This window comes from Orcinus orca, chromosome 13 (genome assembly GCF_937001465.1).
Source record: "Orcinus orca chromosome 13, mOrcOrc1.1, whole genome shotgun sequence".
In the NCBI taxonomy this organism is placed as follows: Eukaryota; Metazoa; Chordata; class Mammalia; order Artiodactyla; family Delphinidae; genus Orcinus; species Orcinus orca.
The window spans coordinates 2,657,248-2,685,080 of record NC_064571.1 but is presented as its reverse complement, the minus strand read 5'-3'; the positions used below and the strand labels follow the sequence as shown (position 1 = coordinate 2,685,080).

At 47.3% G+C, this 27,833-nt stretch overlaps 1 long non-coding RNA gene across 1 annotated transcript; it reads right to left on the bottom strand.

The window, feature by feature from the left end:
* Positions 1-1,882: 1,882 nt before the first annotated feature.
* Positions 1,883-10,088, bottom strand: LOC105748407 (uncharacterized). Its single transcript, XR_001120008.2, has 2 exons — positions 10,011-10,088; positions 1,883-2,406 (listed from the first exon to the last, which is right to left on the bottom strand). It is a non-coding gene; the product is annotated as an uncharacterized LOC105748407 (long non-coding RNA).
* Between the last annotated feature and the right edge of the window lie 17,745 nt (positions 10,089-27,833).

Below are 27,833 nucleotides of genomic sequence, written 5' to 3'. Positions count from 1 at the left end.
TTTTTTTTTTTTTTTTGCAGTACGCAGGCCTCTCACTGCTGTGGCCTCTCCCGTTGCGGAGCACAGGCTCCGGACGCGCAGGCTCAGCGGCCATGGCTCACGGGCCCGGCCGCTCAGCGGCATATGGGATCTTACCGGACCAGGGAACGAACCCGTGTCCCTTGCCTCGGCAGGAAGACTCTCAACTACTGCGCCACCAAGGAAGCCCTCTCCTCTTGCTTTTAAAAGCCCTATTTGAATCTAGTCCCTAAAAGAGCAATCAGCCGAGTCACGTATGACGCTGCGAGGTACTCCTCCGCGTCCTCCACATGACCTTGATCTAGATGACGAGCCACAATCTAGCCAGTGCTTTTTTGTGGCTGAAGTGACCTAAGAGTCTGGGGCCTTTTTTTTTTTTTTAATAAATTTATGTATTTGTTTGTTTTTATTTTTTTGGCTGTGTTGGGTCTTCGTTGCAGTGCACGGGCTTCCCATTCTCGTGGCTTCTCTTGTTGCAGAGCACAGGCTCTAGGTGCGCGGGCTTCAGTAGTTGTGGCACGAGGGCTCAATAGTTGTGGCTCGCGGGCTCTAGAGCACAGGCTCAGTAGTTGCGGCGCACGGGCTTAGTTGCTCCGCGGCACGTGGGATCTTCCCGGGCGGGGGCTCGAACCCGTGTCCCCTGCACTGGCAGGCGGATTCTTAACCACTGCGCCACCAGGGAAGCCCCTGGGGCCTTTTTTGTTGAAAATTTTCTTTAGGTTCCAAGTTGATTTTATAGCAATAATAGCCACCCAGTTTGGGCATTTCACAAAGTGTTCCTAGATGACCACGGGGAATCCAGCTATGCTGTTGGGATGAGCAGCTAAAATATCTTGGAGCGCCTGACATACATCAAAGAACATCTTTCCTTTCTTGGATACCCCGTTGCCAGCCTTTCCAGCCACAGGGCCCGAGTTAAGCAGAAAGAGAGCAGCTCCAGCCCATCCCAAGAGAGGCCTCGCTGGAAAGAGCTGGGAAAGACTTTTCCAGAAGGAGCTTGCGCCAAAGCCTAAAAGGTTCAGCCTCCAGCCTCTCATTCAGAAAAGTTTTTAAAGCCTTTTTAAGGAAACAATTTAAACCCAGCTGCACTTATTGATCAGTGATTTGATTTTGCTTTGTTAGGAGGGATTTGTAATCTGCTTTTAAATGTTTTTTTGTTCCTGGCCTTCATTGATAGCAAGTTCTGCCCGAGGCTACTTCTCAAAATGCATCACTGGGGGGCTTTCGAGGCTCTGTGAACAACGAGAATAATTTGAATCTGGACCTCCCCTCACCCCCAAACCTTTCCCTCTGTGCACAGAAGGAAATGTTAGTCAGGTGCAGCTAAACCTAAAACCTATCCAAAAGAGTCATTTGTCTTTAAAGGAAAAGGGACAGAAAGCGAGCAAATTCCGCTTACAAAGTCAGAGAGTCCAGTAGATTTCATTTCTCAAGTGCATCCAGTTAGTCTCGAAAAGGGTACAGCTCTTCAGATCTTGTCCCTGCCTGGTGCCCGCTGCGATGCAAAACTAAAGTCCAAGAAAGAAAATCTGAATCCCAGCAAGCAGAATATTCTATTTCTGCAGTAAATAGATGGTATGGAAACTTTTTTATTTACAGCTTTCAAAGGTTGTCACTCTGCCTTCAATGGCGCCGTAAGCTGTTAATCCTGTGTACCCTAGAGCACCGTAAAATAGTGGCCGTTCTATTATTGTAATATGAACTGAAGAACAGGAACTGTGCTCTTTATTTAACTAATCACTTCTGATATTTCCCAAGCTTATAGGAACCCCAAACACTTATAAGGATGTCTGGTCTTTGATTTTTGCTAATGAAATGCACTCCTGTTATTTTTTATAATGTAAGCATATGCTTCCACGTGTACGATCTTTATGAGTTTACTTAGCAAGAAACCAAATATGTGAGGAAAACAGACTTTTTCAAGGGGTGCCTTAATTGTCTTTGCTGCGTGTTCTACAGACCGTTACCGAATGTTTGCGGGTCCGGCGCGGGGCAACTTCACACCCAACGAGAGGGTAACGTGTCTTCGTTGTTTACAAAAATGACAGCCCCTAATGGGCCCTATCAGCTTTAACACAAACTATTAAATCCCCTTCGTTAACCGTTGCTGTTTTCTGTTTCAGCATCTCGGCGGCCCGGGGAAGTAGGTGCAAACTCCAAGGACCCCTGAGCGCACATTGAGACGATTACAGATGCTGGTTATTAGATAAGCCTCGGAAGGATGTTTTCCTTGGGCTGCTCACAAGCATTTGGAAAGAGTCGCGCTCCAGGTCTGAGGGCCGATGTTTCTTCCTCTTAAACTACGAGCAGCTGTAGCACATGACCTACTTCTGTAGGGCCCTGTAATGATTTCCTTCCTTCGGAGGCTTCAGGAGTCCTCCTTCTGCCCTGTGAAAAAAAGGGACAAATATTTAATCCAAGCAAAATGCTGAAGCAGGTCTTGTTGGTTTCAGGGAAGAAACTCAATCCAGTCCCAGCACTGAGTGGAGGCCTCAAATTGGAACCATCTGGGCTGCAGAAGGGCTCTCCGAGACCTTTGGGGAAGGCGGGGACAGCCTTGCCTAGGGCTGCGGCCCATACACCTGCAGAGACCACCGGCGTCAGGGCAGGAGGCTGGACTCTGCCCGGAATCCGGCCTTTCACGCAGCACAGCGGCCATGCCACCAGCTCAGAATAGCAAGGAAGGCAGGGTGACAGCTTGTCCAGTAAACGGTCCTCATAATAATGGGAATGCCTCATTTTTCTTTTGGAACAGATTTGACACAAATCTGACAGAAACACACATTTCCTAACTTTCTTTCTGGAGGTCAAGGGAGAGAGACTTCAGGAAACTGTAGGTTGGGACACATGGTATTCTTGGAGTTCTCCTTAAAGCTGGGGAAATAAAAGGTGTTGGAAAAGCCATGCACGTCTTTAATATTCTCTGCATTCTTTCTTTCTTTGTTTTTTTGTTTGTTGACAGTGTCGATTGGCTACTTTGACGGTCCAACGAAGTACAAGTTCTTTTCAAGTGTGCTGTAATATCTAAACCAGAAGACTTAGGCCAGCTCCTGGGAGGTTTTTTTTTTCCTTCTTTTATTTATTGATTGATTTTTAAAAATTTTTATTGGAGTACAGTTGATTTACAATGTTGTGTTAGTTGCAGGCGTACAGCAAAGTGAGTCAGTTATACATATACATATATCCACTTGTTTTTAGATTCTGGGAGGTTATTTTAAATAAACTATTTTTGAAATTTTTGTATTGCACACTCTCCGTGGGTGTTTCCTGTGTCCACCCATTTTTAAACAAAAAGGACGAGGATCTTTGCTTAGTCAAAGACCAGAAATATTATCACTTACTTTGAAACCCAGCTCATAATATATTTTCCAGAAAGAAAATGGGACACAAAGATCGACATGGGACACAAGTTGTTCATTTAATACATATATCTTCCAAATATTGGTTGATGAGGAATATGTCATTTTTAATCTGGGTTTTAAATTATTTACTGTGCTTAGAAGCATAGTGACTACGATGTGGCCATTACACGATCCTAAATAATACGACCAAACAGGACACCGTGGGGGTGGGAGCCCCCGAATCCACCACGGCACAGAGGTCAGAAGTCAGAGGGTGTTACAGTGAGAGCAGGTCAGTCATTGGAAAAGGGGGCGATTCAGGGAAAATATAGGAGAGGTTGTTGAAATTTTGAGTTTAGTTAAATTTGTGGAAGTGTACATTTATCTGGCTTTTTCTAAGTAACCTTTCCAAAGGAACCAATGATCACACTCTTTTGCATGTAATTGTAATTAAATGTATGGGTTTATTGTAGTTAAATGTATTGACTGATGGAAAGTATACAGTCAGGATGTAGACAATATACTTGTGGAAAACATTTTATATATTTAAAAGAATAAAGAAAGGTCAGCAAGAATCCTTTTTTGTTTAATCCCTAAAGGGAAATGAAACATTTCAAAATAATAATTGGCTAGCAAGGCTCACAGGACATTTTTCATTTTGACAAAGTTCTGAGACTATAAAGGATATGCACAGCGCAAGTTTCCCGGACACGTCGTGAGGGAGTTTGGCCGTGCAGGGTTCACGTCCTGGCATTCGCCCAGGCAGCCCTGACCCAAGGTTCCTGGGAGGGCTGCAGGAGTGTGTGTTGGGCTCACTGCTTTTAACCCTGTTCCAAATTTATAGGCATGAACATTGAGATTTTTAACCAAATCTTTATTCCGTTTCCTCCCAAGGATGCTTCATACTCCTGCCTATGCACCCAGCTGCACCTAGAGACAGACCTGCTCCCCTGACCCTGCAGCCTGCACTGCTGTCCGCCCGGCCACGGAGCCAAGCTCAGTGGAGCCGAGCATACTTCCTATGAGGCTTCCTGCGGAAAGCCAGTCGTCTGAGACTGGGAAAGGCCCCGTGGAAAGAAATGGGGAGCCCGGCATGAGGGCAGCTGGCCCTTTCAGGCGATTACATTGATCCTTTGATATGAGCTTGGGTTTCTCTGGGAAACACTGCCACCGTCTCATTCCTGTAGCTCCGCGAGGACGCCCATGCCCGGCACCGGGCCCAAGCAGGCCAGCCGCGCAGACGAGTTGTGAGTTTCTGAAAAGTATCAATGCCTAGACTCAGGAAATTGAGAAATTCTGCAGGTGTCTTTATTATTATTTTTAAATACAGGGTGTGAGACCATCAACTAACCCCTAAATTAAAGCAATGATTATAACAATCACGTGGCAGCGAAGTCAGTGTTTTGATGGTTTTTGTTTGAAAAGCACATTCTCTACAAATAGGAACTAATATAAACACATCTTATATATGCAGATGTATGTATAGCAGAACGTATATCTATACACACACACACGCATCTCGAGAAAAAGCCCACCCTGTTCTCAGGAAAGGTGAACAGTTGGGAGTGGGCGATTTCAGATTGATTTCCAAACTGGGAAAGTGCTTCTGATTTAAAAAGAAAGAAAATTGTTTTGGCCAAAATGCTCAGAAGGTGGTGAGGACTGACCCCTCCCCAGCCCTTGGCTGCCAGACCTTAACCGCCTGAAAACTTACAGAAATGCTTGATTAAAACTAGAATAAAAATCGCCAGTCGCCCTCAGCAAACCACAGCATAAGGGTGGGGAAGAGCTGTGCCAGGTTGCAGTAGAGTTATCTGGCGTCTGCTGAAAGCACTGCTCCCTTCCTGTTTAATAATTAATTCAACTCTAAAGCCCCAAGGATCTGGACTCAGCACCGGCTTCACAAAGCAGCACAGAAACAAAACGCTTCCAGAACTGGAGGGGGGGACAGAGGAAGAAAGAATCTAGCATTTCAAGGAACCGCCGCATGGGGCCGGTGAGCAGGGGTGGGCGGTGGGTGTCTGTGGGTGGAGAAATTCAAAATAAAATAAATACACACAAAAGCAAGGTTATTCACGGCCACTGGCACCAGTGCTGGGAGGGCACAGCGAGCCAGAAGTCATGCACTCGGGACGCAGGCTGGGTGCCCGTGGGCTGGTGGGGACCCAGGGACCGATGGGCTCCATCTCTGGAGAAGGGGAGACCCAGTCTCTCTTCATTAGTCAGAGCGCCACGCTGGAAAGGGCATCAAAGGTAGGCCTGTGCCCCCTCGACCTCTACCCGGCCCCCAGCCCCACGATTCTCTACCAGGGGATGGTCAGGGAGGAAACACACACACACACACACACACACACACACACACACACACACGCGCGCGCGTGCGCGCGCACACACAGCTGAAGGGAGAGAGGAAGGACCTATGAGTGTAGCTGCTCGGTGCATTAAGAGCAACACGGAAGCCCAAGCAAGTTACTAGGCTTCAATATTCAGTTGCAGAAATGAACCCCCAACACAGCGGCAAACTGCAGAACACATCCAGCCACGCACCCGCACCTTGCGCTGTGCTGTGCGATTTTTATAAATCGTTTGCTTTCTCTAAGCGGGTGAATCCAGCACAGAGAGAAATACACCAGGGATGCTTAAAAGAGGCAGAGGCCACTCACAGCTCACCAAATCTCTTATCACACCCAGGAGTGAGGAAGAATGTGTCCAGAAAGATTGCACCTCAGCCTCAGGATCCAGTGTCCAGTGTCGCACGGACTGCGCCTTTGCACGTGGGACATCTCCAGCATCCCAAAGCATCACGGAGAGGGGGGATGCCGCAGCAGCGAACAGAGTAATTAAATGAAGTGAAGGCCCGGATGGCCGAGGAAAAGAGGAGAGCTATTTAAGCACCAAATTGTGTTTACTTTTCACTTATTGTTATTATACAGAAGTCATGGCACAGAGCACTCACACGTATCCGCTGAGACCCTAGTAGGATGTTTTGAAAAAGACATTCACGTAATTAAATGGTTGAGTTGAACAAACACTGGCCTGAATATTTTTCCTCATCCTTGAAAAGGGGGTAATACTCTACAATGATCAAAACGATGTGGATTCTCTTGCTATTTTACTTTCTACACAAATTAGTTATAAGATGTTTAAAGACACCTCCTTCACATCTCTTCCCTCCCACGTCAGACTGATGGCGCTGCCTTGAAAACACCTCGAGTGCCTTTTAAAAATAAGCCTGTCTTCCTCCAAACTCTGCCAAGTCAAGTTTGAAACCAGCTTCCCGTTACTAAACAATTTCAAAAGCAGAAGGTCAATGTGTTCTCTATTTTTGAGTCAGTGAACGTCTAGCTGCCGGTTTTTTATTTTTTTAATTCCAAGTTCAGAGTTAAGCTAATGTCCCTGTTTTCTTCTGAAGCTCATAGTGCTTTGGGTCCGTGAGGGACCTGACCCCACGCCAGTTACCTAGTCTTTCCGTGCCTCAGTTTCCCAACCTGTGAAATGGAGACAGTCTTCGTTCTCAGCTCACCAGGCTGGGGTAAGATTTGCGGCGTGATGCACCTGGGGCGCTCAGCACAGCTCCCCTCAAATTCAGGAGCCGTGGAGCACAGCCCTTCCCCAGGTGCCCGTGACCCCTCCCTCAGCTACGCTCTCGGGGGTGATAATTGAACACACAAAGTCCCTGGGTGCCCCTGTCGATTTACAAAATAGGTGCGTTATAAAGGCTTGTACACTGAATTTCTGTAAAGCTAATCTGTTTCCAGGACCAAGGGAGCTTCCTATTTAAAGGAGCCTCCACGGTGAATCCCTTCTTAGGCAGCAAGTTCCTCCGTGGTGAGAGCAATTACTTATCAGCTTATCTTTCTTTTCTTTTTAAAAATAAATCCGGATATTTGCATGAGACACTGACCACGAGACAAGCCAGCCTCTGGACTGGTCCAGCCACTCGCTGTGCAAACCCAGGCAAGTTACAGGCCCAGCTTCCATGCAGCTGAAGGAGGGGCTCACGGCCCTTCCGGGGGCACTAAGAATCTGCCGTGTAGACGGAGCCCAAGGGCCCAGCGGGGAAGCTTGTGTCTGGGGAGGTGGAGGCCTTAACAGCACCCACGGTCCACGCTGTAACAGAGCCATGAATTCAATTAAATGGACCCGAGGGCTTACGGGGCCCATCGGGCTCCACAACACTCCGATTCCACGTGAATCCTGGATTCGCCAGCATCTGAGTCTGCGCCCCAGGGTCCGACCCCACTCACTAAACGTCACCTGTGCCCCATCACTCCTGTCAGCCTGGCCTTTCAGTGCAATTCACGGGAACTGGTGGGGTTAGGTAATTTGGAAGGTACCACCTGTGGATGTGAGTGTGCCCTAAAAGGGGACGAAGGTGACTCTGTGATTAAAAGAATGGGCATCCAGCTTGACTCTGGGTAACCCACGCACTCCCTGGGGCAGGGGTATCCTATTCAAAACTCCCCACACAAGGTTAAAATGGTCTGTTGGAAATTCGTGGATCAAAGACAGGACTATGAAGAAAACACCACAACCTCCCTACTCCCAAGCCCCCTTTCTGGGACCCTTCCTCCCCATGCTTTGCAAGCTGGAGCTCCTTTTGTAGAGGTGGTGTGTGGGCCCCGGAGCCCCACGGGGCAGGACTCCTCACCTCAGTGTTCTCATCTGAAAAGTGGGGATGACAGCCTCCGACGGCTGCCGTGGTGATTACACGATTGACGCGTGTAATCCCTTTGGTAAACCACCCAGCACTCACCAAGTTCTCAGCTGGTGTGGGCCATTGTGATTACGGTAGCAGCTGCGTTTAACCGACGACACTGTGATCAGAATTACACAACTAATGTTGCCAAGCTGAGATATTTTAGCCCCTGTACTGGTTTGCTACAGCTGCCATGACAAATGACCACAGACTAGGGTGGATTAAACCACAGAAATGCATGTCCTCACAGATCTGGAGGCTGGGAGTCCGAGACCAGGTGTGGGCAGAGCTGTTTCTCCTGTCTTCTCCCTGTGTCTTCACGGGGTCTTCTCCCTGTGCCTGTCTACGTCCTAACCTCTCCTTGTAAGCACACCAGCCCTATTGGACTAGGGCCCACCTAGTGACCTCATCCTAACCTAATTACCTCCCGAAAGACCCCGTCTCCAAACACAGTCACAGTCTGCAGCCCTGGGATTTAGAAATTGAACGTATGAATTTGGGAGCAGGGCGGGCAGGGGGACACACTCCGCCCATAGCAGCCTCCGTGCCAATAAAAGCATTGCCTGCATTAAGTTTTCACATATCACAGCAGTCCGGATCTGTACACACGGGTGCACAAGTGAAAGACTGGGAGACACACTCCATCCAGACTCCTGATGGACCAACCCTAGGATGAAGTGGTGTGGGTTTTCTGACCGCTTCTCCGAAAAGAACAGACCCCCTAAGACTGTAGGCGGTTACAATCAAACAACGGTGAGGATGACGCCCGTGAAACCAGCGAGGATGATACACTTGTTGACTCAACTCAGTGAAGCTTTATAACATAAACCAATAGGAATCTTCTTGAACCAGGGTCCTTCCCGCCAGGAAGGAAGCTGAGGAGGTGCCTTGGTCTCCTGCTGGCTTGACTCCTCCCATCCCATCACCTGTATGTCTTCCGTAGAGTCCCTCACTTTGCTTTCTCGTTTTCAGTGACCGATGGACCCTGGGTCTCCCGCTGTGTTCACCTCTCAGCTAACACCGTGTCCATAACTGCCCCTGGCACCAGAGCTGTGTCCCTCCTGCCTCAGTGCAAGAGAGGATCGGGTTCATTATTTAACTAATTTCCATGTTGAAATTTCTTCCCTTGGTAAGTTTAGATTCTATTCATGTTCCTTTTGAATTTTTTCTCTTCCGGGTTCTTTTGGACCTTTCTTTGGGGATTTGCTAAACATTCCAGTCCAAGGAAGGTATCTGAGCAACACAGAATTCCATTAGCTACTGGCCACCACATTGCTTGAGCAGGAAGCTTTCAAAGAAAATTAAAGTGAGGGGGGGAAAAAAAGATCTGGTATTGGTTATTAACTCCACCTCAGGGTGACTTCTCTTCAGGGACAATTAAATAGCAGCTCTGGGCTGTTAAGTTTACTGGTTTACTAGTAGGCGGCACGTCTTCTTCAAGGACAGGCGAGGTTCAGATTGGCTTTGATTTCACGTGATGAAGCCAAGGCTGCCTCTGCAGACCCAGATTTTATTTGAAATTGTAGGTGTGACCACACGTGTGTGCTCTGACCTTTCTTCTTTAAGAAACAAGTTTTGCATTACCAGGTAAATGCCCTTTCGGTGGAATTTTCATGGAACACTGGTGACATCCTGTGGTCACTTGGGTTTAAGGCAGCCAGTCTTTCTCAGCAACTATCTTGGGGAATAAAGAAGAAAGTGCCCCACATACATCCTAGCGTGTTCTGCAAAACCAAAAAGAAAAAGAAAGAACTACACGCTGAACTCATAGTCATTTTTACAACACGGACATCTCCTTTTTTGAGCAACGCAATTTTTTGGTGAATGCGGACAAAAGCAAGTTCTGGTAAGCAGTATTTGGGGTAAGAATAGATATCACACGGACACAAAATACAGCTTCATCCAAACAGAGGATGAGTGCCATGATGTCAGGTGTCGCCCCGCCACCGTACCTGGTTCCCACCATCTGCTACTTAAGTTCTCTCTGTGCCTTGGCTCCAAATGCAGGACTTGCAGGAGACAGGCTTCTGCAAAAGAGCGCACAGCGTGGCTTAAAGAGAAAACAGTGGGCATTTTGGCATTTTTACACCGGTGACAATGAATTGAAGCCATTTAGTTGTAAATGTGATATTACACTCGACGGTTTCCCCTGGCCAAGCACTGAGAGGCCCGTATTGAAGAGAGGCAGAGAAGTGGGTCTGGGGGAGCAGAGCCAGTCACCAGAGTAGCTGACCAAAGGGGCTCGTAAAAACATTTGTCAGTTGTTCAGAATCACAACTCAGCCCAACGCTCACGGTGCCAGGAGCAGCCCGCTCGGTGGAAGCCGTGCAGAGCAGGCAATGGAGTTTATGTTGTTCTGTTTATTAAAAACGGATGGGAGCACATGACAGAAAAATCAAACTTCTGGTCGCGGCTCATTAATCCCTGTTGTATCTGTCAGGGGTGTGTGTGCGGCTCCAACAAGCCTCTGGAAGGGGTTCACAGCTGAGCTTTGATTTTCTCTCTCATTTGGAATGGGAAGGGGTGCCAATCACCTTGAAGGGGAGAGAACAAGAGGCTATTTTTAACCCACCCACTTTGGTGGACATTAAGTATAAGCGAGTGGGCTTAAGATGGAAAGGATTATGGTGGAGAGTGTCATTGACAGTATTTCGCACAGAGGGGCAGAAAGGTAAAAATGAATGTGGCATAAAGTCTACTGTTATGGCTCTTTTACGAAACTCATGGCTCTTGGAGATAGATCCTCGGATGAACTCTGCAGACTCCTGACATCTGCATATAGGGGAAGGGACCGGTGGCATTCCAGTCTTCCCGTCGAAAACAATGACCATGTTTAAGAAAATGTATGTTCAAAGCCTTGCCTCTGTGCCCAATGCAGCCTTACTGGTGAGAAGGACCACGGGACCAGGAGAAACACTGTTTTTCCTGCTGGTTTGGGGCTTGGGGTCTGAAATCACACTTCTGATTCTCCCAGATTCCTTGTGTGTACGAGGCATAAAGACAATAATTTAGCTCCTGCCCCACAGGATGTCAGAAGGGTTAAATGAGATAATGCGTGTCAATCACTTAAGCACAGCACCTGGCCCATAGGAAGCCCTCAGTAAAAGTTATTCTCAAAGTTGTTGCTAGTAAACTGTAATTCGAAAAGACACATGCACGCTTATGTTCATAACAGCACTATTCACAATAGCTAACACATGGAAGCAACCTACATGTCCATCAACAGATGAATGGACAAAGAAGGTGTGGTACATATATACACAATGGAATACTACTCAGCCATAAAAAGAAATGAAATAATGCCATTTGCAGCAACATGCATGGACGTAGAGATTATCACACTAAGTGAAGTAAGTCAGACAGAGAAAAGTAAAGATCACATGGTATCACTTACATGTGGAATCTAAAATACGACAAAAATGAACTTATAACAAAACTGAAATAGACCCTCAGACATAGAAAATAAATTTATGGTTACCAAAGGGGAACCAAAGGGGAAGGGGGGGGATAAATTAGGAGTTTGGGATTAACATATACACACTACTACGTACATAAATAGATAACCAACAAGGACCTACTGTATAGCACAGGGAACTATATTCAATATCTTATCATAACCTATAGTGGAAAAGAATCTGAGGAAGAATAAATACGTATGCATATGTATAACAGAATCACTTTGCTGTACACCTGAAACTAACACAACATTGTAAGTCAACTAGATTTCAATTTAAAAAAATTGTTACTAGTGACGTCATCCTCATCTTTACGGACAGCACTGTTCACTCCAAGCTGTGCTCTCTCCACGCTGCATTCTCCAGCGACAGGTCATGGGCATGTGAGGTGAAGTAAGGGAGAGAAGATGGAGAGACTTATTCCACTGGTTGGGGCAATTCTTCAACTAATCATTTTGAGCTCCATTCTGGGCTGGGTGCTGTGAATGATACAGAGAAGTTTTAAGTGTAGTGTCTGTGTTCAATAAGCTTAAACCTACTTCATGTTCCTGGACACAGGAAGTGTTCTGTGAAGGCAGCCTTAGGTCAACAGCTTTAAAGCAAAGTAGGTGAACCCTGGAGCGAGGCCGGTGCTGAGCAGGGTGAGGACTCAGGAGGGAGCAGGGGTCACACCTTGCACCTGCTGCGTGTGGAGTTCACCCCCTGGAGACTGGGATTAGCAGGAATCATGCCTCCGAGGGTCTCCGGGGGGGGCCAGAGCCTCCTTGTGCATATCTGGTTCTTTTTAAATTTGGTGTGTGGACTTCCCTGGTGGCGCCGTGGTTAAGAATCCGCCTGCCAATGCAGGGGACGTGGGTTTGAGCCCTGGATCAGGAAGATGCCACATGCCGCGGAGCAACTAAGCCTGTGCACCACAACTACTGAAGCCCGCAAGCCTAGAGCCCGCGGGCCACAACTACTGAAGCCTGCGAGCCTAGAGCCCGTGCTCTGCCACAAGAGAAGCCACCGCCATGAGAAGCCCGTGCACTGCAATGAAGAGTAGCCTCTGCTCCCCACAACTAGAGAAAGCCTACATGGGGCAATGAAGACCCAACGCAGCCAAAAATAAATAAATAAAATAAATAAATTACTAAAAAAAAATTTAGCTTTTTTTTTTTTTTTTGTCTGCACTACGCGGCTTGCGGGATCCTATTTTCCCGACCAGGGATCAAACCCGGCCCCTGCAGTGAGAGCCTGGAGCCCTAACCACTGGACCGCCAGGGAATTCCCTGGTTTTTGTTTAGAAGCAAACACAGTGGGTCCCTTTCTTTGCCTAATGTTCTCTGCCTGGGGAGAATTGAAACCAAATCATGTGAGCAGAATAGGATGAGGGACTCTATCGGCCTCCACTACTGTGGTCCTTTCTTCATCCACCACCTAAACTCCCAGTAAATCCTCTAAGAATAGTTGCTGACCACCCACAAGGGTGAGGATAAGCTGTGATGGTAGATCTGCAGGAGATACCTTGACGGTGCAGCTCCATCAGGAAACCTGCATTTCAGGCAGAAGGGAGCTTCGTGTGCACAAAAGCATAAGATGTAAGACAGTAAATGTCGGTAACCCAGCAGAACAGGGCAGAGCTCAGGGCAGGGAGGAAGCCCTTCTCTTGAAAGCCATCAGGAAAGCTTTCTGAATTAAGAGATTTTGTTTTAACTGGGCCTTCAAAGGCCATTAGGGTCTGGACAAGTGTTATTGATAGAGGACCCTCCAAATAGAGAGACCAGGGCCCTGGGGCCAAGACATCATGGTGTTCATACAGGAAGGAACCCGAGGAAACCTACACAGCATCCCCTGGAAATCTCCGCTTGCTAAGGACAAACAAAAATATTCCAAGGAATGCTTTCCATGGGAAACTTTATCCTGCTAATCTTGTTGGAAGCCGTCCATTCCACCAAAAGAGGTGAAATCAAGATTTGGGAGTCTAATTAGCCCTGTGGTTCTTATTTATGTTAGAGCTCAAACCTGCTTACGGCTCCCAAACCCTGCTCGGCCTGAGCACAGGCATCTAAGGACCGCGGGCTGCAGGGTCACAAAGGAGCATCCCGCTCTGAGCCGTATTTTCAAGTGTTTATTAGCATTTCTTATTTGCCCACAGCCCGATTTCTTTTAGGCTTGACATCATTTGCATGATTGAGTTAATCCAAGTGTGAAATGCAGTAGGAACCCGATTCAATGGGTGGCCGGAAAGGCGGCATTATTAGGACATAAAAGAGATGGGGCAGGCACTGCCCCGGCAACTCCAGGTGCAAACGGGTTACATGAGGACACCCTGATCCGGGGCTGGGAACGTTCCCCCACCGCCCCCCGAAGAGTAAGCTGCATGCGCCCCGCATCCGAGCGCGGTTTTCAAGGTGCTTCCACCCTAAATGTTTCAGGCAAGGCGCTGGATTTGAGCTGGGCAAACACTCTCCCTGCGGCATCAAAATCTCTAGCACTCCTTGTAAAAGGGATATTTTCAGCACTTTATTTTATAACCTTTTATTTTAAAATATTATTTTAATTAATTTATTTATTTTTGGCTGCGTTGGGTCTTCGTTGCTGCGCGCGGGATTTCTCTAGTTGCGGCGAGCGGGGGCTACTCTTCTTTGCGGTGTGCGGGCTTCTCATTGCGGTGGCTTCTCTTGTTGCGGAGCACGCTCTAGGTGCGCGGGCTTCAGTAGTTGCGGCACGCGGGCTCAGTAGTTGTGGCTTGCGGGCTCTAGATCGCAGGCTCAGTAGTTGCAGCGCACGGGCTTAGTTGCTCCGCGACATGTGGGATCTTCCCGGACCAGAGAGCGAACCCGTGTCCCCTGCACTGGCAGGCGGATTCTTAACCACTGCGCCGCCAGGAAGTCCCTAAGATGTTTTTAAACCTACAGAAAGGGCATCCAGAGAACCCTCACCTACCCTTCACCTGCCTGCCCCTAAAGCTGCTGACTCACGGTACTGTGGCACGAAACTAAGAAAGTAAAACCGGTCCAGTCCTGTTGACTAAACACAGCTGTCTCGGTTCTCTCACTAGGTCACTTTACTCATTTTGAAAGCGATATGTCTCCCCTACTCATTTTGCGAGTTATTTTTCATCAACAGAGAAAGTCATTCTTGATTCCGTTTTGCAGCCTGATGGCCCCGCCTGACCTCCGAGGTGCAAAGCCCACTCCCCACAAGCCGAGCAGAGCCTCCGCGTCCCACGTGTACCCTGCGTCCTTCCCAGGATCTCTCAGGAGGACAGGTTTTCTGCTCAGCCATGCCTGGAGCACCGAGAGGGCCCGAAAGCCAGCTCCAAGCAGCAGCGGCTAAGCCACCCCTGGTGATCAATCAATTCTGTGGCGTGCCCGATGCCCTGAGCTCTTCAGACCCCCAGGAGAGACCTGGAGGAGGGGCACTCAGGGGGGATCGTACCAAGCAGAGGCCTTTTTCTTTTTTATTGCAAACTCCTGTGGTCGTGATAAATAACCCCTGGTGTGCTCTTAGTCGTTTCTGCAGATAATTTCACTGCTTTGTGATTTTTAAGTAAAACTTATTTTATATCACTGTTTTGAAAACCGTATCTTATGGTTCATATTTTACAATCTTTAATTATTACCTATAAAACATCACATCTTCATCTTACCAAGATATAGATGACATGGGATATTTCATTCACTTTAAATTAACAATTTTAGAATTGATTGGTGAATTAATTTTAAAATGGTATATTTTCTGAGACTGAATGGATATTAAAATGCAGGTTGAAATTTAACCACACATTACTGTGTCATTTATATTAAAAATTCATTTCATGGCCCGATATTTAGAAATCTTGCATATTGCTCTTAAAATTAACTGACTTGGGGCTTCCCTGGTGGCGCAGTGGTTGAGAGTCCGCCTGCCGATGCAGGGGACACGGGTTCGTGCCCCGGTCTGGGAGGATCCCACATGCCTCGGAGCGGCTGGGCCTGTGGGCCATGGCCTCAGGGCCTGCGCGTCTGGAGCCTGTGCTCCACGACGGGAGAGGCCACGGCAGTGAAAGGCCTGCGTATGGCAAAAAAAAAAAAAAATTAATTGACTTGTTTTTATAATCTTTGCTTTTTTTTTTTCCTCAATGACAAATAAGGGAGAACATTTCACACTAATATTTGTAAAAACTTTGCAAATAACACATTGACTGTAGAAATAGTTTTATGTGTTCAATTCCTGGTGAAGTAAAAGCCAAATTTCATATATTTTGTTTTTAACATTAAATATTGAAGCAGTAGTAACACAGTCAGGTGCAATAGGAGGTATCTGCAGATCAGTGCAGATACTACTGAGAGGAATTTGCAGACTCATTGCCATTTTGTGCTTTTTATTAATAATTATTTTGCAATATCAATGTCCCCGATACTCCTCTTTCTAGACGAATGGCCAAATACAAGTTTTCTCTACACAGTATGTAACTACGAATAAAAGTGATTTAAACCTGCTCAGTGGTGCAAACCTTCCTGGAGGGGGACGTGGCCAGGTGGGTGACAATCTGTTGTCATTTGCACGCCTGTGCCATCCAGGTTACCCCCAGGCACACTCCCTAGACGCCCACCCGAGGGCTCATGAACTGTTTAGACAGAAAAGTATTTTTAAAGTTATTTTCTCTATTGAATCCACTGAACAACATGAAGCCCTGGGACACACATATATCTCAAACCTCAGGACACAGATGAGCCCATGAACGGACACTCCAGGCTTTGGACATTTGAGGTCTGGGAAGGGCGGAGAGTGAAAGGAAAAAGGAACAGGTTGGACATTTGCTCTCTTGCTGTTATGAGCTCCCTTCAATTTCATCACCCCCACCCCTTCTCTCCTGTGGTTTCTGTATCTGAAGACCCTTGTCTTCCAAACTCACAAGGGTTTCCTACCAAAACTTCCTGACAGATGGCTCTGCATGGGGAGAGATGGCCGGGTGGGGAGAAGAAGAGAGCAGAGAGAAAGTTATGTACTCAAGAAAAAAACTTGAAGTCTCCAGTCTAGAGGGAAGAAAAGGTACTTAATCTGGCAGTAAAGGCTTGAATATGTGTGTGACACTGGACACAGAACCTTAACGAAAGTATCCATTGTCATAAGCATAAAGGTTGTAGAGTCTGGCATTTTATAAAACTTTATTATATTGGACTATAGTTGCTAACAATGTGTTAGTTTCAGGTTACAGCAAAGTGATTCAGTTCTACGCATACCTGTATCTATTCTTTTTCAAATTCTTTTCCCATTTAGTTGCCCCAGAATATTGAGAGAGTTCCCTGTGCTCTACAGTAGGTCCCTGCTGGTTATCCACTTTAAATATAGAAGGCATTTTGATTTTGCCTGTATTTTGTTTCTCTTTCCACAGGATGCAAGCTGGTCCTTGAATTTCCAGGTCTTGCTGTGATCAGATTGTTAAACCTACCTGGCACATTAGCGTGTGATACAACTTTGAGCAAAAGATACAACTTTTCTTATGTGATAGGAGTTAACCTTCTGCGTCTGGTGAGGGGAAATGTACGGGAAAATACCTGTTTCAGGATGAACAGTAAAAGGACGTTTTTATATTCTCCCGTCTGATCGTCATTGGAGATGTGACTTGGGCAAGCTCAGATCTGACGGTCCATTTCTACCTGGCAATTGAGTTGAGATTGAGTTCTGGATAGGAAGAGACATCATGGACCTATTTCAGGAGAGTGATGGAGCCTGAACTTCCCAGCACCACCCTGGATCCTGCGGTGCCCCCCTCACTCGAGGGCTATAGATTTTAAGAGGGCTCAGCCCTGCCTGTTGCCTCACTCCTGTATTCCCAGGGGTAAGTACTTCACTGGAACATAGGAGAGGCTCAATAGCTATTTATTTGACAAATGAATGAATCTATGGAAAAAGGGAGGGGGAAAATGATGAAATCTACACAACAATCAAGTAATTCCTACAAAGAAAGTACTATTAGATGGACTGCACCTTTTTCAGGCCAGCCAATTCATAAATTCAGACCTGCAGATGCTATTAAGAAAAAAAACACATTTGCAATGCCTCTGCCCTGCTGACAGGGGATGGAATAATCTTTGTAGGAGAACATTTCTTTTTTCTAAGTATAAGTTTTTACCATGGAAATAGTCAAATACATATAAAAGTAGAAAAAGAAATGTGATGAGCCCCCCTGTACCCGTCACCCAGCGTCAGTGATTATCTACACAAGGCCAAAAATCTGTACCCCACTCACTCATCAGCCCTCAACCCGCACCAGAGTATTTGAAAGCAAATGCTGGACATTACATAATTTTGTCCATAAGTATTTCAAAGTATGTCCCTAAAAGATAATAACAATAAATACATGCAGAAAAGTTAACAAAAATTCCTTTACACTATCAAATTCCCAAGCATCATTAAAATTCTCCACACGGTCTCATAATTTTTATTAAAACTTACTTTGTTTCGATCAGGATGGAAACAGGTCCAATTGGCAACTAGCTGATATGTCTCTTTAGTGTTTTTGAATCTATGAGTCCCCCACTCTTTTTTTCCCTTGCCCGCTTCCCAGAGGACTGCCTTTGCAGGCACAGACCTCAACCCTATGGGTGCCTTTCTGTCACGAGGTCCTGGGCCTCGAGAAGAGCAGGTAGTGTTTTTGACCCCGAGTCTTTATGGTAAAGAACACACATGGGATCGGCCTGTGAAAATCCTGCAGAGGTGACAGAATCCGGTGTGGTCTGGGCTGGGAAACTTCCATTCGTCCCTCCAGAGCCTCAGCCTTCAACCTGCCCGGTGATCAGGGAGGCTGACCTCTGACTCCCGTGGGCTCAGCCAGTAGAGGACCATGGCTGGACGGCAGAGGGAGGACAGAGGGTGAAGGAACATCTTCCTGGCTAAGCCAGTGTCTCCCGCAAATGACCACAACTCCCATCAGATAGCTCACTCCATTCAGCCACTCACACTCATACTTTCCACGAGCCCATCTGCCCCATCACACACACACACACACACAGCAGTGGCTCCCCCTTCACTTGCAGGTGTGAAAAGCAGCAGCTGCTGTAGCCACCATCCCTCATTGCTTTTCCTAAACCTCACCTACATCTTTGTAAAGAATCACTTTATGAAGCTCTGCTCACTTTCCCAGCCCTAAATCTGCCATCAGACAGGATCTGACTGACACGTGGACTAAACTCACCACTGTCATTGTCTCCTCCTCTGTACAGTCTCCAATATCGGCGGCCTCACCCTTGGTCCCGAGGTCTCTCTCATCCTCGGCCACGTGCTCTCTTCTGTGAGCACCGTGCTCTCACATGGTTGCGTCTCCATGCCAGCATCTCCAGAACTGTCCTCCGTGCTCCAGGCTCACGTATCCAACCGCGGACTTGACATTTCCGTTCGGAGGTTGGTAGGCATTTTAAGATGATCTCACCTGAACTGGCTCTTGTGAAGGACCCCCCCGGTTCTGAAGAAATCTGAATGTCTTCCTCAGCCCTCTCTCGCCCTCCCTCACCCCACACATCTCTCAGTCGGTCCTGTTGGTCCTGCTGCCAGAATGCGCCTCCCAGACATCCGCTCCAGTCCATCCCCATTGCCACCTTTGTGTCTAAGCTGCCTTCCTATCTATCCTCTCAAGACCCTGCAGTAGTCTGATGGTTCTGTACTCCACGTGGCATCCAGGCAGATGTTCCTAAAGCATAATTATTTTACTCCCCAGTTTAAACCCCTTTAGTGTACAACCACTATGGAGAACAGTATGGAAGTTCCTTAAAATACTAAAAAGAGAATTACCATGTGATCCAGCAATTCCACTCCTGGGCATATATCTGGAGGAAACTCTACTTAGAAAAGATACATGCACCCCAATGTTCATAGCAGCACTATTTACAATAGCCAAGACATGGAAGCAACCTAAATGTCCATCGGCAGAGGAATGGATAAAGAAGATGTGGTATATATATATATATATATATACACACACACACGCACAATGAAATATTACTCAGCCATAAAAAAAGAATGAAACAACGCCATTTGCAGCAACATGGATGGACCTAGAGATTATCACACTAAGTGAAGTAAGTCAGACAGAGGACAAATACCATATGATATCACTCATATGTGGAATCTAATTTTTAAAAAATGACACAAATGAACTTATTAGCAAAAGAGAAACAGACTTACAGATATCGAAAACAAACTTATGGTCACCAAAGGGGAAACGTGGGGGGAGGGATAAGTCAGGAGCTTGGGATGAACATACACACACTACTATGTATAAGATAGATAACCAACAAGGACCTATTATATAGCACAGGAAATATTCTGTGATAACCGCTATGCGAAAAGAATCTGAAAAAGAATGAATCTATGTATGTGTATAACTGAATCACTGTGCTGTACACCTGAAACTAATACAACATTGTAAGTCAACTCTAGTCCAATAAAATTTAAAAAAAAAACAAAACCCTTTAGTGATTTCCCATGACACTTAAAATGAAACCCCACATTCTCCAGCCTGGCTCACAAGGGCTGCAGGGTGTGGCCCAGCCCACCTCCGTCCGCCCCTGGAAACCACGGGGTTCCTGCAGCTTGCGGGCCTGCAGGCTGCGTCTCCTCCCCCATCTCACGAGGTCCCTCCTCAGGAGGGTTTTCCTCGACCACCTTGCCTAAAACACTGCCCCATCCACTTAGCTCCCTGAGAGCTCTGTTGGGTTTCCTCTGCAGAACCCACCACGACGCAAGCAGTGTGTGGGTTTTAACTAAAACCCTCATCAAGTGCCCCTCACTGCTAGGCAAGTTCTCCAGGCATGGGAAGCCTGGCTGTCTTTGCTCCATCCTCTTCCTGAGCCTGGCACACAGTGGGCTGCACGTAAATACCTGTTCGTAAGAGAATGAACGAATGAACGGTTTTCTCCCTTGACTCTCCCTGGGTCCTCATCGCTGGACCCTTGCCTCCCTGCAGGAGCCATCTCCTGGAACACCACCCTGTACCAGGTCCCGCCTGGACGGATTGAGGTGGGATGCCCCCTCCAGGTTATAAATATGAGGCTGGCGTCACAACATCCAGGCTTCAAAACTCCCTGCTGAGTCCCCTTTGCTGCCAGTTTAGGGAAGACCCAGTGCCATGGGATGTGTCCCGCGTTGTGTTTTGCTTTGTTTACTCTAAATCAAAGTTTCCCCCTCCTTCTACTCCCCATATCCCTTCCCTCCCCCTTGTCCATGATGGTTGAGGACCAGGACTGACCTTCTGCCTTGGTTTGCACCTCCTACGTGTGAGGTCAAAGTACTCCATTTTTTCTGCCTGAATTTTTTATTTTTTACTGAAGTATAGTTGATTTACAATATGTGTCAGGTGTACAGCAAAGTGATTCAGTTATATGTGTGTGTGTGTGTATGTGTGTATATACATTTTTTTTTTTTTTTTTAGTAATTTTCTTTTGGCCTCACCGTGTGGCATGTGGAGCTTCCCTGACCAGGGATCGAACCCTCACCCCCTGCAGGGAAAGTGTGGAGTCTTAACTGCTGGACTGCCAGGGAATTCCTATATATTCGTTTTCATATTCTTTTCCACTACAGGTTATTACAAAATATTGAGTAGAGTTCCCTGTGCTCTACAGTAGGTCCTTGTTGTTTATCTATTTTATATATACTAGTGTGTTACCCCCAAATCCGTACTTCTGATGAGGGATGAAGAGTGATGCAGAAGCTGGTGGTAAGGTCATACCAGGGGGTGGGCCTTTCTGACTCTTGCTGTCACCCTGGCCCAGCTCAGTAGAAGAGGGAGGCAAAAATAAAGATGAAACATGAGCAGGTGGGACAAGATAATGAATATTAATATAATTATTTGCTCACCTAGCAAGGCTTAAGCCTTCTGCTAGCTCCATGTCTACTTCCAAATTTTTTCAGACTTATTTTTAATTTTCAAGATGATCATAATGAATTGAAAAGAGGGAGAGATCTGGGAAATATGTAATTAAATACAGTATTCAATCCAACCATTAGCTGATATTCTCCTTTCTAAATTTATGTTGGTTACAATCCATGTACTGTACGTGTCTACAGTGTAATTTACAGTGGTTCAGCCTTTACTGGATATATGTTATACGCTGGGTCATAAGCCTATCAGCCATGAGGGTTCCATGAGACACCCTGTCTCTGCTGCAGGAAGTTCAGAGGGCAGGCATACAAGTAAACAATTAATTACAAGGGTGTGATGCCTGCCATGGTAGGAGTGTGTGCAAAGGGGAGCAGCGAGTGTATTTTGCACCTGGGAGAACAGAAGTAATGTGTGGCCAGCTATCAGACTATAGCAGCTTATAAACGTGGCCCCTGAACCCTTGGAGATGCCTCCTATCGAGAGAGGAGACCTGTGTCCCCAACCCTGGAGTCTGGGCTTGGGACAGCTTGACCAATAGAATACGGCAGAAGTGACCCTGTGCCCGCTTCCAAGCCTTCAGGAACGGGCAGGTTCACTTCTGGTCTCTTAGGTGGCTTGCTCTCGCATGCTGACTCCATGTTTGGAGGAAGCCCAAGGCAGCCCACCTGGAGAGCAGGTGATGCAGCCCTCAGACGTCACAGAGAGAGAGATGCTGCACAGCACGGCTGCTCCAGCTTCACGGGTTTCTCTTCTTCTCCCCGGGTCCCTCGTGCATGGCAGTCAGTAGGCAGCAGGGGCTGGAGACCCCTGAAGGCCTGACGGGATCACGGGGTGGTCTCTCTTCCTCTCCATGTGGTCTCAGGGCCCTGCCATCCGCACAGGACGGTGGCATCGGGTAGCTGGACTTCTCACGTGGCAGCTGTCTTCTGCTGGAGTGGGTGTCCCAAGGGAACAAGACCAACGTTGCAAAGACTCTCATGTGTGAGGCTTGAAAGGCTTGCTGTCAGCTCAGGGTCAGCGACACAAGGCCACGGCTGCCAGAGATGCAACTGGTGGTGGAGACACCTCTGAAGATTAGACGGAAGCTTAACTACTATCTTACAGACAGTGGGAGCCATTGAAGGCTTTAAGCAGGAGAGGGAGTTGATCTGAGTTTTCTTTAAAACACTGGTTCGGGGACGCTGTGGACCAGAGCAGGAGGGAATGACCTGTTTCCAGGTGACAGCAAGGATGCACGGGAGGCGTGGAGATCTCTGAAATGCCCAGAGAAGGTGCCATGGTCCCAAAGCACAAAGTCTCCGCCCACATGAAGAGGGCGGTCAGGGCTGCCTGGAGGGGGAAGCTCGGGCTGATTAAATTCTCTGCCGCGCTGCCCTGTAGGCTTCTCACGTCTCAGGGGAAGCAGAGAAATGCGTAAGTGTCCCAAGCCAGGTGGGACGTGAAACTCGATCTGTAAGATGTGACACGAAGGTCTTGGTTCTGTCTGTTACAGGACCGTGTGGACGTGTGACTGGGGAAGGGTGCAAAGCTACACCCTGCACGCCGAGGACCACCGGGGATCCTCTCACACGGCGAGTCGGCATCCCTCCTCAGCCCCGCCCGCTGGCCTTGTCTTGAGGAGGGGTCAGCCCAGTGAGGGCTTAGGGGAGGGGAGCGGATGCTGGCCGGAGACCGCCACTTATGGGGTGCAAGCCCTGGCCCACCTCTTTACAAATGTGATCTCGTTTGATTCTCAAAACCGCCATCCGGGGCAGGAGTCACCTTTGTGTGCTTTGAGATGAGGAATCCGGGACACGCCTGGCCCATGATCACCCAGCATATAAACAGCAGAGCCAGAAACAGAAATCATGGCTTTCTGACGCCACCGCCTTGCTGCGGGTCAGGTGTTTTTTTGTTGTTGTTGCTGTTGTTGTTTTAACCCACATCTCTTTATTTAGACTAATCGCTTATTTAAGAAGTTGTCACTGATTATATTTTTTATTTTATATTGAAGTCTAGTGGATTTCCAATGTCGTGTTAGTTTCAGGTATGCAGCAAAGTGATTCAGTTATACGTATACACCTATCCATTCTTTCTCAGATTCTTTTCCTCAGGTGTTTTCTTATAAGCTCCTCTTCTCACTCTGCTGTCAGAGTGTTTACAGATGAAGAAGGAGAAGAATTCACAGCTGAGCGGAGTCCCAGGGTGCAACTCTGGCTACAAGAAGCACAACAGCCTCTAAAAGCATCTTAGGGCTTTGAGCCACAGTCCCTCAGACCCAGGGCTTAAATTTCTTTTCTGTTAGCAGCTCCCTTTAGGAAAAGAAATCTCTTTATTCTCCTATGTAAGAATTCTCAGCAGCGTCCAGCTGGAAAAATTGGCAAATGCTACTTGTATAGCTTCTATTTCTATCACGCTCCCAATGCTTCTATTGCATGGACTTTGGCAGCCTGTTCAGTGTAAAGCAAAGTCGGACAGAACCAGAGGCCCCCCGCGGGTGAGTGCACCTCCAACTCATGGGACCGTGGTGCTTACATCCCAGCTACCCCAAGCCTGATCAACACAGCCTTGAACTCAGAAAGAGGCTGAGATCTGGAAGCCCTACAGAGGTCAGTCCCTCTCAGTGGCCGCACCGCCAGGACACCAAAACCACATCGGCTATTTAACGGAGATAATTCGACCGTTACCTAGATACTGAGCAACTGAAAAGGCAAAAAGGGACACTAAGATATCATGAAGGGAACAACTGCAGGACTGGAGGTTGAGATGATGTAAATGTGGGAGCTTAAAGAAGAGACTCCGCTGAGCTGGAACCCAGCCGCATCTCTGATGGGGTGAGATAAAGCAGGTTCTGTGAGCGCTGGACAAACCACATTCAACTGCCACTACTTGGATGAACCCTAGCTACCTGAATGAAGAGGCAGGCCGGGCTGGGGAGGGGAGCCATTTCCCCTTCTGCCTCCACAGCACCCCCTGCTGGCAGCGTCTATCAGGGAAGCAGCCGGCAAAGCTCAATTCTGCTTTGCAGAGTCCTAGCCCTGGGATCATAAAACAACACACATACAAGTAGGTTGAGAGACAATAGCTTAGTCATTGGCACATATACAGAGACTTTAAAGTTGACACCAGAAACCCTCCCAAAATTTCAAAATCATAGCATTAAAAGACACTCCTTTGGGAAAATGTTTTGAATTTAACCACTTACTTTTTATATGAAGCCATTCCCTTCTTACCGGAAGAAAAAAAGTGTTACGTTATTATTGGAAACCCTGCATTCAAGTAATGCAAACCTGTCTTCAAGTTCATTTAACAAAGTGACATTTAAATTACTAAGAAGAATGGAATAAACTCTATGTTATTTGCACTCTCCCAGTACACTGGGGTGAAATCGTCCTGGGATCAGCAACTGATTAGGCTGATTATATACCTCATACGTGTACGATGTGGTTTTCAACCGGCCACAATCAAAATACAATTTACTTCTGTTAGTGTAATAATGTAGGTGCTATAAAAGGCATCTCCTGGTAAGTGTTTTTCATTTACATTTCTCCTACTATTAGAGGGTATTTTCACAGCCCTGCTCTGTCTTCTCCCTGCCTTGAACTCCAAGTTCTTACTGTGGAATTTGGGTCAATACTGTATGGGAACCCTGGTGGAAGGAGGGGCCAAACTGTGGACACTGAGAAACCACACACACACCTGCTAGCCTGCAAAATGGTGTGAAAGGTGGGTGGTTCCTGGAAAGGTGATAGGTAAAAAGGTGTAATAAGCCCAGAAGCAGCTGAAGCAGTGCCCAGTGGAAAGGATCCACCATCCAAAGGCATCTTCTGTGTGCGTCTGTTCTAGAAGGAATGTGGGCGAGAGGGCAGTGATCCCCATGGGCAGTGGCTCAGCACAAAGGAAGGAAACTCTTTACTCACTGGCCACCCAGATGATGGACCAGGGCCTGGCGTCTCTCCTCTACTCAGCATGTGGGTGGTTGGCCTATTGCATCCTCCAGATCCTGTTAAAGGAGTAGTGACTTTATCCAGAAAGCCAGCAGACTGAGAAGATGGCGGACTCATGCCCCAAAGAACCATCTTGCTGAGTCAGCATTCAGGCTCCTTTTATACTAAAAGGGGTGGGACTAAAGCCAAGCACTTCCTGGTTCCCGGCAGCCTCCGGAGGGGAGGTGTTAATTTCTCCCTCCTGCTGTCATTCACAGGTGGGCCTGCTCAGGCAGTTTCCTGGGAGCTAAACACAGGTATTTTAGCTGAATGCTCACTTACCTTAATCTCTCGGAGGCAGGGATCGGAGAGATGGGCCATTGTGTAGAATTTAAGCTTATGAGCAACATCCCTTTAGTGATTAACTCATAAGAGAGTAAAAAAGTTCTTCCCTATTGCAATCCCAGAGCAGAGGTGCTGCAGGAAGTTAAATCAAGGTGGGGGCAGACGTGCAGGAGCACGTGTGTAGCCCTAAGCCGTCACCCTGTCTCCTGAGCTCCACCCCCGGACTTGTAGCATCATCTCCACCTGTCACCCCATCCTATTCTTGTCCCTTCCAAGCATTCTCCTTAAAGAGCAGAGGAAGCTTGTAGAAACTCAAGCTGGATCATGCCCCTCCCTTCTTAAAAAGTTTTGGAAGTTTCCATTTCACGTAGACTGAAATCATAGAATTTTAGCAGAACTTACAAGCCCCATGTGACCTCATCGCCACACAACCTGAGGACCCTACCTGGCATCCTCCCTGCCCCCTTGCTGTGCTCCAGCAGCTCACCTGATGCTCTTCCCCACACCCATCTCTCTGAAGAGTTCCTTCTTCCATGACTTGAACAAGGTGCTCTTACTCATCCTTCAGGCCTGAGCTCAGATGTCACTTCCTCAGGAAAGCTTCCTTTGTTCTACTCTTTTCCCCAATTCAGAGAAGCTCCCCGTGTTCATTTCCTTCCCGATTCTAATCAAAACTCACAACCCAAGTGCATGTATTTAGTCAATGTCCTGCTCCCCACTACAAGGTAAGTCCTAGGAAGGTAAGGTTCTTGTCTTGGTGCCTAACGTAGAGCCTGGCACGCAGTAGGTGCTGAATTAGCGTCCGCTGGTTGAATTAGTGGGGCCATAACACCCACTGACAAAGCTATCCTCAAAGGTGTGTCATCCCCTGACATGGAGAAGGCCAAATTCATCCCTTTGGACCCAACTTTTTGGTACCTTTTCAATCCACCTTCCCTCTCAGGCACTTTCCCTCTCCTCACTGGCTGCTGGTTGCTGACACTAGAGTCATCCTAACTGATTCTCTGCCTCAGGTGAGCTTTGCTCCCACGTGGACCCCAGACGAAGCACCCGACCTGCTTTTCCACCTCCCAAATTTTATTACGTGGTCTCTGCTCAATCATCAGCTCACGCTTCAGGCCTCTACCCTTTAACACCACTTGGAAAACCCCTCAACTGAGCGCTTGCCCTTAGCCAGGGTTCCTCGAACACTAGTTTCTGTAAATAAAGGGGAAATGGGTCTGTTTTTTTAAAGTTCTTTACCTTGTTCGATCTCCAGAGCAACCTCTTGGAGTCATGAAAATTTTTCCTTCCCATCACACCTGTGGTCCATGGGCGGTGCCTGAACCCAGGCAGCCAGACACTGGTCAGAGGACCAGAATTTTACCCCTGAATTGGGGTCTATGTTCACTTAGTCAAAAAGCCAGCACGATTCTGGGACACCAAACAGACCTGGCCGTTGCCACGTGCACCATGCGTTCCAGTGGGTGATGGAATAAAGGGAGGGTTTCCTTTCTGATTTTCAGCAAGAAATTCTGATTTTCAGCAAGAAATTGATCTCATTGTTAGACTCCACTAAAATATGCCACAATATTTTAAAATTAAGGGCTGTGGGCCTTACATAGACGCCATGGAACATATTTTACACTAGATGAGGAAGGATTACATTTACACACACACATATAACAAAAAAATACTGCATAGGGCTTCCCTGGTGGCGCAGTGGTTAAGAATCCGCCTACCAATGCAGGGGACACGGGTTCGAGCCCTGGTCCGGGAAGATCCCACGTGCCGCGGAGCAACTAAGCCCCGTGAGCCACAACTACTGAGCCCGCATGCTGCAACTACTGAGCCCGCGCACCTAGAGCCCGTGGTCTGCAACAAGAGAAGCCATCGCAATGAGAAGCCCACACACCGCAACGAAGAGTAGCCCCTGCTCGCCGCAACTAGAGAAAGCCTGCGCGCAGCAATGAAGACCCAACATAGCCCCCAAAAAACAAAAAAAAATACCGCATATACCCAAGAGAGCCTTCTTTACCTTAACAACGACAATTTCTCCGATTCTCTGGGTGGCAGGATGACGATACGTACAAAAAAAAGAATTCAAGGAGCACAAGTTTAAGGTTTTATAGATTAATAGCCTAGGAAGAGCTCACACTTCACTATTAACTAGTATTAAGCTAATAACAGTCCCCCCAACAAGAATCAAATGTGCTTTTCTCTTCTGACCACAGTCAGACTCTAAGT